The sequence below is a fragment of the Narcine bancroftii genome, chromosome 11 (genome assembly GCF_036971445.1).
Source record: "Narcine bancroftii isolate sNarBan1 chromosome 11, sNarBan1.hap1, whole genome shotgun sequence".
NCBI lineage: Eukaryota > Metazoa > Chordata > Chondrichthyes > Torpediniformes > Narcinidae > Narcine > Narcine bancroftii.
Window position 1 is genome coordinate 48,390,760 of NC_091479.1, and position 15,672 is coordinate 48,406,431.

Consider the following 15,672-nt stretch of genomic DNA (forward strand, 5'->3'; position numbering starts at 1 on the left):
GGCGCATCACAGTTTGGCGGGCAGCAACCTCCTTTGAAGAAGACCGCAGAGCCCACCTCACTGACAAAAGGCAAAGGAGGAAAAACCCAACACCCAACCCCAACCAACCAATTTTCCCCTGCAACCGCTGCAATCGTGTCTGCCTGTCCCACATCGGACTTGTCAGCCACAAACGAGCCTGCAGCTGACGTGGACTTTTTACCCCCTCCATAAATCTTCGTCCGCGAAGCCAAGCCAAAAAAGATAGACTGAGGCAGAAACTATGAGACAGGATTCATTTTCGTGAGAAGGTTTAACAGTGATGTACGATTAACTGTGTCAGATACTTTGACATCAGGTTCATATTGGGGAGAAGGTTTAACGATGATATATGTTAGAGGGAGGCAGATACTGTGACACCAGGCTCATTGTTTTGTTCATTTATCTTAATTATAACATTTAATTTATATCTCCATTTTTTTTGTGGCAACTTCCAAACATTCCATAAACTTCAATTCTAATCAGATTTTGTTCATTTAATAGGTCACCACTAATAGCCCAAATCATTTGGTCTCTTAAGTACACAGCACAAAATTAAATTCTTTACCTGGGTTTGGTTCAACGGCACTTCAGTCTCCTTCATTATTTTTTCAGTCCCTCGTTTTGTGCTTTCTGCTTTGCCCAGCCGATTCGCCAAATGAGCTTCCAACTCTGTCTTCTCAGCTTGACCCAACATCTCCTCTGTAAACTTAAGCAAACCAAGAAGATCAAAGTTAAAATTTTCATATTTGCATTTTCAAAAACAAAATGCTGTGAGTTGCAGTTTCACATCATAATCCCACTTGCTAAACTTGCAAGCAACTACACCACATCTTACAGCTGGAAAATTGCAAGAAAACTGCTTGGTTAAAGCAAAGATTCCACCCAATCACCCCATTAAAGGCCTCCAAGTTAACAACAGATAGCAACCTGAAAGTTAAATACAAAGATCTGTAGCAGGAATATTAACAGGGTTTTAAAAAAAATCATGTACATTATTGAAAGAAAACTCCTGAGGGAACACCAGGCTCTTGTTGAACAATTCCTGTTGTATTCCTCAAAATGGTTTGAATCTTGATTTCAAGCAGAGTCATTTGGTGAGATTGTTGGTCATGAAAAAACCCTGCCCACACATTCCCTTAAATACCTGCAAAGTCCTGGCTCAGTTCTGCTCCATGCTAAAGCTATCAGAGCTTTTCTGAAGAGATAACGGACTTCAGATCCTGGTACATTGAGTCAAAAACACCCTAATGTTTCCCTGAACAACACACCTCTCTCTGAAAAACGACAAGAACCTTCCTGAGCAGTGCTCATTTACCTTTCAAGAACCAAAACCTGGTGAACTTTATGCATATATTTTATATATATAATATATAATATATATATAAATATATATATATATATATATATATGTTAAATTCTGTACACAGTATAAGAATGGCCTGCAACCAGTGAACTTGGAGGAATGAGAAGTGATATTGGACTGTGAACCAAAGAACTTTTCTGAACTTACACACACATTACACACACGTGCACTGAGAATTAGAAGGGGTGTAAGTTAAGTAAATTAAGTTAAAGTATTAAAATAGTGATCAGTTAAAGTGTAAATCGTGTTCATGTTTAAAGATAATTAAAATCAGCTTTTGTTTAAGTCACCATTCTTGGTGAATATCTATTGCTGCTGTGTTTTGGGATCCTTTGGTCATCTTTTGAAAATTATTAATTGACTTTTCAATAATTATTGTAAATATTAACAAGACATAATATCATTTAACTGTTGTGTTTGTGTCGTTGGAGAATTCCCTTTCCATTCAATCAAAATTAGAGTTTTGGGTGCCGTATTTGAGAAAAGATGTGCTGGTGTTGGAGAAGGTCAGCGATGATTTACTGGAATGATATCAGGAATGAAAGGGTTAGTGTATGAGGAACAATTGTCGACTCTTCGACTGTACTAGTTGGAGTACAGAAGGATAAGAAGGACCTCAGCGGCATTTCAAATGCTGGAAGGCCTCGACATAGTACATATGACAAAGATATTTCCCATGGTAGGAGATTCTAGAACAAGGGACATAATTTCAGGATAAAAGGGTGTCAATTTAAAACAGATGTGGAAACATTTATTTTGTCAGTGGGTCGTGAATCTGTGGAACTGAGGTCATTGGGTGTATTTCAGGCAGAGATTGACAGGTATTTGATTCGTCAAGGAATCAAGGGTTAAGGGGAGAGAGCTGGGCAGTGGGGGCTGAGTGGAAGAATGGTTGAACAGACTCAATGGGCCTACCTGCCCTTGTATCTTGTGATCTATATCCTGCGGAAGACCAAGACAACCCTCCTCTTGTATTCCATTATCAGAAAACAGTCTGCATCATGAGCTTATGTCATGTGAACCCATTTATTATTGAATCCCATGATACAAGTGACCCAATGCAAATTCTGCATTGAGAGGACTACAGCTTCCTCATTTTAAAAATTGTTTTCAAGTAGCTCAAATGAGATTTCTTGCTTCTTTTTTTGAAAGGGATAAATTGCCATCAAATAAAATAGGAGAGAGAAAGCAGATGAATTTCTATACGTGGGATTCAAAATTAAAGGTTGGTGATAAAAATACACTATTGTTGAAACATATGATTAATATATGGAATAAAATAAATGATGAAATTGGTGTAAGTGGATGTACATCACCCAGAATGGCTTTGATTCAAAATCCTCCTATCTTTTTCCAAGGATCATCAATTTCTGGACAGCTGGTTTCGAAAGGGAATTATAAATGTTGAAGATTGTTATGAAAGGGGTCAATTAATGTCATTTGAACAACTGAGAAATAAATATCGCATAACCCATCGCAATCTTTTTTGCTATTTCCAACTAAGAGCATATTTGAACGATAAGATAGGATCAACCATGTGGTACTGAAATAGAAATTCCTTATAAAGGAATTTACTTCGATGATGTCCTCTTTATTACAAGTAGGAACTTTTAAACGAGGAGTTCATAAGTCGAGACAAAGGTGGGAAGTGGATCTGAATATTTTAATTGATTGGCAAATAAGGGAAGGTCCATATCAGGATCTCAATGTAAGATATAAATTAGTTCAGTATAATTCTTTTTACACCCGTAACGTAGCATATGTCAGAAAGGATTTTATCTGAAAGCTGCACCTGGAGTCAGGTGACTCAGGCAGTTGGATTTAAAAAGCTCAACAGGAAGCTGATTTGGGAATAGAGATCACGTGATCCAGAGGAGTTGTATTAATTCACTTCAACTCAGCATTTTGGATCGATTGACCAGAGTTCCACACTGCAACAGCAGTGAGGAAGGAATTCGCAACTAGATTTTCTTCTGCAGTTACTTCTTACACCAGAGAAATTGAATAGAAAAAAAAATGAAATCAGAATTATCAGATCAATGTTTGAGGTGTGGTGAAGATGTAGCAACTTTCTTGCATACAACTTAGCTTTGTCTTAATGCAAGATCTTTTTGGGGAGAATTACAAATTTTTTGGAACAAGTTATAGGAGCTGTTTTTCCACAAAATCCAACCTTATTTTTATTAGGAAATATTGAAGGAACAAGGCCCAAATTAAAACTATTAAAGTATCAATTGAAATTTGTTTAATTAATGTTAGCGGTGATGAGGAAATGTATTGCATTTATTGGATATCAGATATAATTTTAGGGATGCCAAGATGACATGCAAAAATTCAAAGTTGTATCCTTTAGAAAAAATTACTTAAAGCTTGAGAAATATATACTCTATGCTTTTGCAAATTTGGCACCTGAATATTCAAATATTAGGCTTCAATTTGTAAAAATGCCCTTTCAATCCCTCTAGACATGCGAGATTCTCCTCTAAGTTGTAAAATTTTTATTTAGATGTGTTAGATTTCCTCGCCACCACGAACTCTGGAGAAGCGGAGGACCAACACAGGGGACCAGAAAACAGGAAGACCACACACCATCAACATCTGAGAAGCAGAGGATTCATTCCACGGGGCAGTGACCATGGAAGCAGAACAGTGAGGGGTCCTGCATCTGTAGGACCAACATATCTGTCAGGCTGTTGGTAATTTGAGGAGAGAAACCCACGCAGGCTATGGGCTTCTGGAGAAAGCAGTCAAGGAACTCACACTAGGCTGTGGATTGCTAGAGACGGTTTCTAAACCGGCTAAAAGGGTATCAGGTATCAGACTTGGGATACGAGTTGGTGCTAAATGGTTCCTAATTGTGTCAGAGGTTCAAAACTGGAGCTTGCATTGCCAATGACTTGGATGGTCTGTGACCATTGAAAGAGAATCCACAGACCCTCAGTGACTTGGCCCAGGGCTTGGGATAGTGGGGTGGTGGGGTGGGGAGAGAGAGAGCACGACTATCTTTTGCTTCTTTCTCTCACTGCAAAAGGCATGTCAGGCAATTTCTACCAATGGTGAATGTCTGCCTTAAAGCAGGAAAAAAACAATTTTGTGTGATATGACACTTTTAAATTACATGACAGTAAATTGTCTCCTGAAATAGAGATAGAGGTTCAAGTTTCAAACTATTACAAACTCCACTCACCAGAGCTACCTAGATTATACCTCTTCCCATTTTTTTTTTTGCAAGGACACCATTGATTTTATCACAACTCTTCTGCTGCATCTGTCCTGTGACAGATTATATATTTTACATTGTATATAGATATGTTTTTGAAAGAGATGGATTGTAGGAGTCGTGGAGGTTACAAACAAACACAAACACTTCACAAAACAGCTTATAAAAATTGCAAGAGCTTTGCTGAGAGTGAGTCATGCAGGCGCCGAGAGCCTTTGCAAAGGCAAAACAAGGAGACTGCTTTGCTATAATTTCAAAATTAGGTATAAATGGATTATTGTTTTTAAAGCAACAGATGAATGGACTCAGAAGTTTGGGTCAGGTGCAGTCATCTGGCTGGTTCCAGTTTGCGGTTCTAAGGTCATGTGGTTTTGCAAGCAGAGAGGAGAGGCCAAATAGGCTTTTTTTCTAAAAGAGAGAGAGAGATGGCAAGCTGACATCTTGTTGAAACCCCATTTTGAAGACGGGTTGTGAGTTCTCAGTTCAGCCTGTTGAAAAACCTTGTTGTCCATACAAGAGGAAATGGCTGGCTAGAAATGGTGTTTCACCTGAAATAAGGGAGAAAAAGGAACTCAATGGTGACCTGCAGAAGAGATTATCATTTGGAAAACTCTGATGGGGCTAGTTTCTTTGGCAAGTCCCCAAAGTGAATGATCACAGCGAATGAGATTTTGTGTGTCCAATGAGCAAGAAATCCCTCTCTGAAACCAATAGGTGCCTTCCAGGAGCGTAAACGTTTACTTTTAAGCACCAGAGCTTGGTGAAAATTCATAAATGTTGAACCTGTGCACAGTATAAGAATTGATAGACACCGGTGAACTTGGAGTTGTGTCAAAGAACTTTATACATATTAAATACACCTGCACTTAGAATTGGAAGGGAGCAATGTAAGGCTGTTAAGTTAATAGAGATAAGTTAAAGTTTGAATCTGTTTTTTTGTTTAAAGAAATTTAAAAATGTTTGTTTAAATAACCATTTGTCTTAATGATTTACTATTGCTGCTAGGTTTTGGGGTCCTCTGGGCCGGTAACAGTCCCAGGATGAGGTCTTCTACTCCAGGACACCCAAAATGTCTTATTTCTTCAATAAATGCAGATACCCCCATACTGTATTTGATAAAGCCTACACCCTTATCTCCAATTCTTTTTCTGCCCTTCCCCCACCTGCTCTCTGGCAGAACAAGGACAGAATCCCTCAGGTTTCTCACTTACCACCCATCAGCTGCCACATCTGACACGTTATCCTTGAATACTTCCAACTTCAGCACCATCCTCTAACCTGTTACATCTAACCCGCTCCACTCATATCCTCTTTTCACAGGGGCACGTCTTTCTGTGACTCCCTTGATGGCACTTCCCTCTCCACCCATCACCACCTCATGTAGTCCCCATTGGAACTGCAGAAATTGCCAAACTTGTCCCTACATCTCCTTTCACCTCCATCCAAGGTCACAATCAGACCTTCGAGGTGAGGCAGTGTTTCACATGCATCCCATCCTACCTAATCTACTATATTTGGTAGACTCAGTTGACCTCGATACCAACAAGACCAAATACAGACTGGGTGGCCATTTTGCTAAACACCTGTGCTCTGTGGATCGAAACTTGAGCTTCCTGTGGCCTAACATATCAATTCTCGAACCCTTCCAGCAACATGTCTGTTGGCCCCATCCTTCGCCAGGGTGAGGGCAAACAAACTTATAGAAAACACATTATATTCCTCCTGGGGAGCCTTAAAGTCTACAGCATGAACACGAATGTTTCTAATTTAAGCAGCCACTCACCTCTGTCTGATTTCACTGTTTCCATCTCTTGATCTACTGCCCATTTCAATATATTTACTCCTTTAAGGTAGAAGAGTTGACAGTGGTGTTTTCCCCATAGAGCTTAACTTTGAACAACTGGCAAAATTAAGTGGCAGTTGTTGCAGAATGAATGGTGTTATTGTTCAAAATCTGCCTGTGGTCGAAAGTATTCTTGGACTGAATAGACATCTGGGCCAAATGGCTATTTAAGGACAATCTGTACATGATTGTATATCCTAAAGTACAATGACTACTTCTATCCACTAAAGATTGTTAAAGAGCAAGAATAGACAATACAATCACATAAAATTCCCATCCATACAGCACACGTATTAATACACAAAACAATCACACCTCCTTATTGGTCAGGAAGTGCCTACACTTCCAAAGGAGACTGAGGAGGTCAAGGCCAACAGCTCTATTCCTGAGATTTTACAGGAGTGCAGTTGAGTCTCCTGTCTGGCTGCATCATTCGATGGTCTAGTAGCTGGCAAGCATCAGACAGGAATGATGCAAAGAGTTGTGAGTATCACTGGGGTCTCCCTTTCTCCTGTAGGTGACATTTACTGGGAGTCTTGTTCAAATAGGGCTCAAGGAATTGTAAAAAGACCATTTCCATCCAATGCACAGCATATTTAACCAGGTCCTTCATCAAAATCAGGACCGCCAGGCTGGGTAATAGTTTCTTCCCACAGGCTGTGAGATGGATGAAAAGTATCCTGTAAGTACAATAATCATCCAAAATATTTATATATGTAGCAGCTACTTCGATAGAGCTACTAAAGCAATACACACACACACACACGCACACACACACACACACATACACACACACCAGGTTAGTCAACACAAGATTGCTTTATTCAGACTTTACAGGCTTATTTTATTTACAGCGTGTCCCGGGCTCCATGGGACATCATTATGTATTTGCTGCCGATCCACGGGACCGCAGGTTTGTATTAAGCCCTGTGAGTGTCCCGCACCTTCTGTCAGGAGAATCCACAGATCAATGTGTCGTTCCTCGGCATGCAGCACCACGCGAGGATGGTCAATTAAATGGACGCCTGTTTGTCTTATGATTTCACACGCCCGCCAAAGAACCGTGCCCACTCAGCCCATTACACAGCTGCTACCCGCCCCCCAAGAACCATTACCAGAAACTAAAGCACCTGCTGCATGCACCTTAGGTGGACGCCCTCGCCGTCTGTGCAGGGGGCACTGAATGGGTGAAGTGGGATCTACATGGGCAGGCTTGAGTCTGTCCACATGAAACAGCTACAATGTCCCCCAATGTCCATAGTATACACAACCCCATCCTTCTTCACCACACGACAATGGCCCTCATATGGTCGTAACGGTATTCGTGGGACCTGTCTGCACACAAAAACAAAATCAGTGTCCAGGAGTGATGGGGGTACATTCTGTTTAGAGGTTCCATGCCAGTGGGTAGGAAAAGGTGATCGCAACACCACGTCGAAACTGTGGAAGAACGTTCAGATCAGAGTTGGTTGTGAAATGAATGTCCCAAGAAACTGTAAGGACTGTACCATAAACCAACTCTTCGGACAATGCAAACATGTCTTCCTTTGGAGCCGGGCGCACTCCCAATAGAACCCATGGCAACTCATCGACCTAATTTAGACCGGTGAATCGGGCCTTCAGTTGCCGGTGGAAACGTTCCACAAGGCCGTTGGACTGTGGGTGAATTGTGTTCTGCGGACTGAAGTAATTGTGGGTCGGGAAACCAAATCTAGCCATCCAATTGATGATGAATGTTCTGGCCCTTGTCTCAGTGTCACTGGATGGCAATGGGATGGCCTCTGGCTAGCGCATGAAACGTTCTATGACTGTTAGAATCTATCTCATGTTTTGAGATACTGGCAATGGTCCGAGCAGGTTCACTTGAATGTGTTACAACAACCTGTGTACTGCCAGGAAAGGTTGAAGAGGTGCCTTAGTGTGGCACTGAATTTTGACAGTCTGGCAGGAGGTACATGTGCAGACACATTGCGCAATGCCTTTTTTCAGACCATGCCATAAATATTTATTTGACATGAGCTTGACAGATGTTCTGATGGACGGATGAGACAAGCTGTGCATCTGGTCAAAAAGGCATTGCCTCCAAGATGGCGGAATCACTGGTCTAGTGTAGCCCAAAGACATGTCACAAAGTAAGGTTGGCAGCCCAGTTGTGCTGCCACCTGCTGTATATCCAGGTTAGTCATGGCCGTACTGTATGCCTGAACATCGGGGTCCATTGCCTGGACACTGGCTAATTCCGGAATATCAATGTCACCCTGAATATGATATACAGTCAGTCTGATCAGCATATTCGTGACGCCATTGTTTTTACCAGAAATATAGTGCACATCCATGGAATAATTCTGAATTGTATGACAGTGACCCTGCTGTCTTGCCGACCATGGATCCGTTATTTTGATGAAGGCAAAAACGAGTGGCTGGTGGTCTGTGAACACAGTGAAATACTGACCCTCCAAAACAAATCGGAAGTGCCGTGTCGCTTGATACAATGCACTGTATTTCATCTCCAATGGCTATAGATGTCGGCTAAAGAACGCGAGGGGTTGGCAATGGCCATCAACGTACTGCTCAACAACCACACCCAGGGCCGTACTCGAGGCATCAGAACTAAATGTCAAGGAAGTGTCGGGGTTAGGATGGGGGAGCATTGCTGCATTGACTAAAGCATCTTGAGCATCACAAATTCAACCTCTGTTGTCCAGGGAACGTCCCTGTGCTTTGTGGTGAGGATCGGAAACCGTGGGCAAAGAATGTCAGCAGCTGCTAGAATGAACCGGTGATGGAAGTTTCTCCTGCCCAAGAATTTCTGCAGGCCCTGATCCGTGGTAGGTGTTGGAAAAGCAGGGACTGCCTTTACCTTGCTGGATAAGGGAAAGACACCATTGGCTGTGATCTTGTGTCCCAGGAAGCTGATGGTGGACTTGCCAAATTGACATTTGCTAGGGTTGATGGGAAGACCAAATTCCCCCAGCCCTTGGAACAGGCGGAGTAAATGCAGTTGGTGATATCCTGACTGGCTATGAGGACATTATCCAAGTAGTTGTCAGGGAACTCTAAATCTCTGCCCAAAGTGCCTATCAGCTGCTGGCAGGTTTGAACGGCATTCTTCAACCCAAATGGCATCCTATGAAATTCAAAAAGCCTGCGCAGTTTATCAGGTGGAAGAGGACGAGTCCTGGTGTAACTCGGCAGGCCTGAAGTGTCTATGTAATGGGACACACCCTGGGCCATTTAGGAGGGATTGAAATTTGGTGAGAGAGTACAGGGAAATTCATTGAGGAGAGCAGCATGTGCATCTTTGTGCAGGGTCTGGACCCTGAGATGGGAAACACTCCCTTTGCTGCAGACCAGTGGGTATGTTTGAAAAGTGGTACATGAACCAATTTCCTCCACCTCACATCTACTAGAAAGTCACGGGACCTTAAAAAATCTGCACCCATAATGGGCTGTGTAATGGAAGCCAATACACAATTCCAATGGAATGTCACACCTCCTATCCAAATCGTGACTCGTCGTGTGCCAAAGCAGGGAATTTTCATCCCATTTGCTGTTTGAAGAGCCAGGTGTTGTTATTTCTGTGTTTTTTTATTTCAAAATAGGTTGGGTGGGAGCAAACGGACCTCAGCACTTGTGTCTACACGAAACTTGTGCTTACCAGTGTCGTCTTGAAGACACAATGGGCCCGTACTTGTGCCAGATGCCGAGGCCATTAATGGTAGCCGGGTTTTTCATTTCCTACCTTTTTTCTGTAATAGGTACATGCAGGACACATTTATGGGCTTTTATCCCCATTGGCGATGGTAAAAACAGCATTCTCGCCGCCCATCAGTGTGTTCATCCTTCTTTGACTGAACTGTAGATACAGGAGGCTCATAGGAAATGGGATATAGATCTGCTGCAAAAACAGTCTGGACGTGAGCAGACTCTTGCATTGGAGTATAATGGAGCCTATCAGCCTCCCGCGCTACATGGAAATCCATGTTAATGATTGGTATTGCGACACGACCTGGGAGTTTGGACAGGAATTGAGTCTCAAAAAGTATACAATGAGAATGACCATCTGCTAATGCAACCATCTCATTCATTAGATCGGATAGATTCCTCTCACCCGAGCCCTCCATATTTAAAAGCCGCAAGCTGCGCTCATGTCTAATCAATTCCAGTGTGTCCAGGAGAAATTGGCTAAACCTAGTGTACTGGTTTTCCACCAGGGGATTGGCAACAAATTCTCTTACTTGAGATCCTGTAGCAGCGTCCAATGCACCTACTATGTACCAGAATGTCATGTCCTCTGCCATTATGCCACAACACAAAACTAGGTTTCAGCCTGATTAAGTTATACACAAGGTTGATGGGTCCAGAAAGGAGGCAAGTGAAGTCCTAACATCGATTGGGAAACAGAGTCAGTGAGAGGTCAGGATGGCTTAGAGTTTAGATAACGTGTTCAGGACTGCATTTTGCAGCAGCATGTGGAGATGTCCACGAGATGGGGTCAGTGTTCGATCTGTGGGAAGAGAATGAAATGGGGCAGGTGGCGGAGGTGAGCGTTAGGGAGAACATCAGATCCAGTGATCATGGGTCCTTTAGATTTAGCTTAATTATGGAAGGGGATAGGTCGGGTTCAAAGTTGAAGATCTTCGAGTGGGGGTAGGCCAGATTTGAAGAAATGAGAAGAGATTTGCAGAGAGTTGTGTGGGCTGATCTTTTAGTCGAAAATGATCTAGAAGAAAATTGGAGGGTATTTAAAAGTGAGATTTTGAGAGTAAGGGATCTTCATGTTCCAGATCGGCCGAAAGGCAAGACTCCAAGGAAGCCGTGGTTTTCTAGAAAAATTAGGAACGGTTCAGGATAAGAGGGAGGCCCATGCTAAATATAAGAAACAAAAGATTGATCCTTACTTAGATTGCAGAAAGAACCTCAAAAGGGAAATTAGAAAGGCAAAAAGATGGTATAAGGTGTCAATAGCTAATAAGGTGAATGTGAATCACGAGGGTTTTTACAGATACATGAACAGTGAAAGGAGGTTGAAGGATAGAGTAGGTCCACTGGAAAATGCTAACGGTGGGCGATGTGTATGTCAAGAGCTGTATGAGATGGGGAAGATATTGAACAATTTTTTTTCTCTTCTCTATTCACGAGGGAAAGGGACACTGGACTATGTGAGATAAATGAGATGAATGCTTTAGTTATGGAAAGGATAAGGACTATTAAAGAGAGGGTTTTGGATCTTCCAGGGTCAATGGAGGTGGATAAGTCTCCTGGTCCTAATGGTACTTTTCTCAGGACGTTAAAGGAGGTCAGGGAGCAAATAGCCGGGGCTCTGATGGTGATTTTACAAAGATCACTGGAAGTGGGTGTGGTGTTGCGGGATTGGAGGGTTGCAAATGTAGTTCTGCTGTTTTAAAAAGAGCTCAAGGTGTTGGCCAAATAATTATCGGCCAATAAGTTTGAGTTTGGTGGTGGCAAAAGTTATGGAGGGTATTCTTCAAGATAGTATGTACAAATATCTGGATAGGCAGGGAGGGATCAGGGGCACCCAGCATGGGTTTGTGAAGGGAAAATCATGTTCGATGAATCTTGTTGAATTTTTTGATGAGAAAAGTAGATCAGGTGATGAGATCTATTTGAAATTTAGTAAGGCTTTTGATAATGTTCCGCATGTAAAGTTAGTTCGGAAGGTTCAGTCACTAGGGATTAATAGATAGTGAGATGGGTTCAGAGGTGGCTGTGAAACAGACAGCAGAAAGTCATGGTGGACAACTGTCTGTCAGGATGGAAGCCTGTGACGAGCAGTGTGCCTCAGGGATCGGTGCTGAGTCCCCTGTTGTTTATCATTTATATTCATGATTTGGATGAGGGGGTGGTTAATTGGGTGAGAAAATATGCAGAAGATACGAAAATAGTGAGGAAGGTTTTCTTGGTTTGTTTGGAATAGTAGACTGAAAGATGCCAGATGGATTTTAATGTTGACAAATACAGTTAAGGGGAATGAAGAAGAACAGGGGGATCTTGGAGTTATGGTACATGGTTCACTGAGGTTGGATTCCCATGTAGACAGGGCATGCTGGCCTTCATAAATCCTAGCCTAGTCTAGAGTATAGCTGTTTAAGGCATTGGTGAGGCCAAGTTTGGAGAATTGTGTTCAGTTCTGATCTCCATTTATTGGAAGGATATAGATAAGGTGGAAAGGGTGCAGAGAAGATTTACAAAAATGTTGCCTGACTAACAACATCAAGAGCACAGAGAAGGATTAAGGAGATTGCGACTTTATTCATTAGAATGTAGATGGTTGAAGGGGGTTATGAGAGAGGTATTTAAAATTTTGAAGGGAATAGATAGACTAGATATGAGTAGAGTCTTTCCCCTGAGGGCAGGGGAGGTTGGAACAAGAGGGCATGAGTTAAGGGTAAGGAGTAAAGCTTTAGGAGAAATGTTGGAGGATGCTTCTTCACTCAGAGAGTGGTGGCAGAATGGAATGATCTTCCAGAAGAGATAATTGCAGCAGTGTCCATTCTGTGACTTAAGAGAAGGTTGGATGTGTACATGTATATGAAGGGGTTGGAGGGATATGGGCAGAGTGTGGGAGGGGGAAACTAGTGGAGTTGTTCATGTGAACTGGCACGGACTCGAAGGGCCGATATGGCCTGCTACCGTGCTGTAAACTGTCATATGGGTATAGTGTGCCGGGCTCCACGGGACAAGGTGGGACATCATTAAGAGTTTGCTGCCAGCAGGTTTAAATTAAGCCATGTGAGTATCCCGCGCTTTCTGGCCCATGTATCAAGGACTTCTCCGAGAGGCGGAGTCTCAAGAAAACAACCTCTATCCTCAGGGACCCTCACCACCCAGACCAGGCCTTCTTCACACTGTGATCACCAGGAAAACAGGTCCAGGAGCCTGAAGATGAACACCCAAAGGTACAAACATAGCTTCTCCCCCACTGCCATCAGATTTCCGAATGGACAAGGAAACACAGTCACTCTCACTTACTCTTCATTTTGCACAAATGAATTTCTTTTTTTAAAATGTAATTTAGAACAATATTTGCACCTGTTTTGTTGCCACAATATGACAAATTTTGAGACATGTTCATCACAAAAAAATTTAATTCTGAACACTGTGCATACATCAGAAAACAATCATAGCTCCAAAATCAATTTGAAAAGATTAATGAACAATTTCCATGCACCCTCCACTTTTACGTCTATTTTTCTAAATTCACTCCATGATCGAGACATCTCAACTTAACCCAACCCACATTTCTTCTCCCATTCAAAGCACTCAGTAATACACCAAGAAAGTAAAATAAAATCTCAATGCTGGAAATACTCAGCAGGTCATCTACTGGAAAAATAATCGGAGTTAAAACATTCAGGTCGATAACCTTTCACTGGGATTCTGAAAGATGATCAAACAAACTTGATTCTCTTTGCTGAGAAAAAGAAGAGGAGAAATAACAAACTGAATACGTGGGATGAAAAGCCCGAGCAGCAGAAATGGCAGTGGTGCTGGATGAGTGGAGTCGACTCGCTGATCAGCACATCTGTCTGGTTGGAGGGGGAAAGGATAAACAAGACAAACATGATGCCGTCACTGTGAGGTTCAATACGACAGCTGCAGAGAATCTGAAATGAAGGAATGGTGAAAATATTTGTTTTGGATCAATGTGACAAAATTTGACCTGACAAAAGAAAACAAAATTGCTTTGTTCTGCCAGAACTCTCTAGATCAAGGGGCACAATAAAATAGTCCAGAAGCCAACATTATGAAATTGAACAGCCAAGTTATAGAAATCGGCAGCAAGAGATAAAACACAGTTGCATAATTCCATGAAAGTGGTGTCACAGGACGACAGGGATCTAAAGCCAGCTTTTGTCATCTTGGCCTTCATTAATTAACAAAAAGAAAATAGGAGTTGGGAAGTTATGGTGAGGTTGTATAAGATGATGGTGAGGTCAAATTTGGAGTATTGTGTGCAGTTCTGGTCACCTAGCTACAGGAAGGGTAGTAAGATTGAAAGAGTGCAGAGAAGATTTACTTAGACACTGCCAGGTCTTCAGGAGTTGAGCTGAGGGAAAGGTTGAACAGGTTGGGTCTTTATTAATTGGAATGTCGAAAAAGAGTAAGAGATTGCTTAAAATGGCACATGAATGAGAAAAAAGGCTGAGAAAGTTTGCTGTCGACCCAATTGTGTCGGAAAAATTTTCCTTGAGAAAAATTGTCATTGGCCCATTTCCTCTGGAGTTATGAAACCACGCACAGAACAAGTCAATGATGTACGATTAAAACAGTGGTTTTCAAACTTTTTCTTTCCAATCATATACCACATTAAGTAATCCCTTACTAACAGAGCACTTCTGGCACAGGGATTAAGTGGAATATGATCCGGGGGGTGGGGGTGGGGGTGTGGAGGAGGAGTTTGAAAATCACTACTTGAGATGAAAAGGTTTCTCCATCTCCATTTTGAGCAGATATACTTTTATTCTGAGGTTGTGCCCACTGGTCCTAAACTCTCCCACTACTGGCAAAATTATTTCTATCCAGCCCTTTCACTATTCATTGGATTTCAATGAGGTCCTGCCTCATTCTTCTAAACTCGGGCGAGTCCAGGCCCAGAACCATCAAATGCTCCTCAAACATTATTCTTCTCATCCCCAGAATCATTCTTGTAAACCACCTCTGGGCCATCACATCCTCTCTTAGAAATGGGGCCTAAAATTGCTCACAACACTTACGAGATCAGGACAACCAGAAGGTGGTCACGTGAGGGAAGACAGCTGCAGGACTGCCTAGAGTCCGTGGATTGGATGGTGTTCAAGGAGTCAACTGAGAGGGGGGAGGGAGGGTGGTTGTGGCAAGATGGCATAGGAAAAAGACATGAGAAGACATCTTTCCCTGACTGAACTGTTCAATACTCGAACTGTAGTGACTTCTTTGACTTTATCAATGTTTTGAACAGTAATTTACTACAGTAGGATTCTGGAAATGAAGAAAGGGAATAAACAGTGTTGGGCACGACCAGGTGGCCCAATAATCACAGAGACAAAGGCCCAATAATCACAGAGACAAAGACTGAGGGGAACGATAGGCTTTATTAAACACAACAGTGCAGGCACCTGGGTCCAAGTGAGGGAAGTGAAGGGATGGAAGATGTGGGTCGACCTTCATGGCCTGGGTGACAGGGGTGGAGTCCAGGAGAGGATGACATCAGGGGGTGGGGGT

General features: G+C 42.3%; 1 long non-coding RNA gene across 1 annotated transcript in view; it reads right to left on the reverse strand.

Annotated features, from left to right (window-relative positions):
- Nucleotides 1-607: 607 nt before the first annotated feature.
- Nucleotides 608-15,672, reverse strand: part of LOC138745347 (uncharacterized) — a 28,107-nt gene continuing 13,042 nt past the window's right edge. The window contains exon 3 of the long non-coding RNA XR_011346200.1: nucleotides 608-727. This is a non-coding gene — a long non-coding RNA (uncharacterized lncRNA). The remainder of the gene's footprint in view (nucleotides 728-15,672) is intronic.